Raw genomic sequence first — 843 nt, forward strand, 5'->3', positions numbered from 1 at the left:
TTTTAAATGAACATCATGTCTCTCTTCTTACCAGCCTGGAAATAAATTTGGGCCTTAAAGTCACGTGGCAAACTTCTATTGTCAGTGAAATTCAGAGTAACTCCACCTATTTAATGACAGGTTTCAGAGTAGCAGCCGTGTTAGTCTGTATCCGTAAAAAGAACAGGAGTACTTGTGGCACCTTAGAGACTAACAAATTTATTAGAGCATAAGCTTTCGTGGACTACAGCCCACTTCTTCGGATGTAGGTTGAGTCACTCTGGGTTTATATACAGGGTTGCTAACTCTCATGATATGTGTGTTTCTTAAAGCCCCAGCACCTGGAGTCACATGACTGTGCAAGGATCTCAGTTTTCCTATTGTAATAAAGTTAACTTCTAGCTCTCACAGTTGCGGAAAAATGCTTGATGACCCAAAAGCACCCGAAAGAGTAAAAAAAACCTCAGACGATAAATAAAAATGAATCTAAATAATTATTTTACAGTTCTGATGTGGAGGAGGGGATTTGCCTAATGATTTCTGACTGCTTGGGGTGGGGGAATCCTGAATAACTGAGATCAGAACCTGGCTCGAATTCTGTACAAGTTGTATTGGGAAATATTTGTTATCCTATTTAGACTGTGAGCTTGCCAGGACAGGGACCACACATCTCACCTTCTTACTGGTCTGTAAAGCGACTAGCAATTGGGCTCAGTGTAGGTAAAAGACTATAATCCCCCGGCCCCAGAGCACATCCACTTTCTTCCACTGGCTCAGGCCCACAGAGAGGCTGGCAAGCCCATAAGCAAGATGGCTGCAGGTGCCTCCAGCTGGAAGTCATGTGAGTGTTCCTCCCAGTCAGCT

This window comes from Chrysemys picta, chromosome 19 (genome assembly GCF_011386835.1).
Source record: "Chrysemys picta bellii isolate R12L10 chromosome 19, ASM1138683v2, whole genome shotgun sequence".
NCBI classification, from domain to species: domain Eukaryota; kingdom Metazoa; phylum Chordata; order Testudines; family Emydidae; genus Chrysemys; species Chrysemys picta.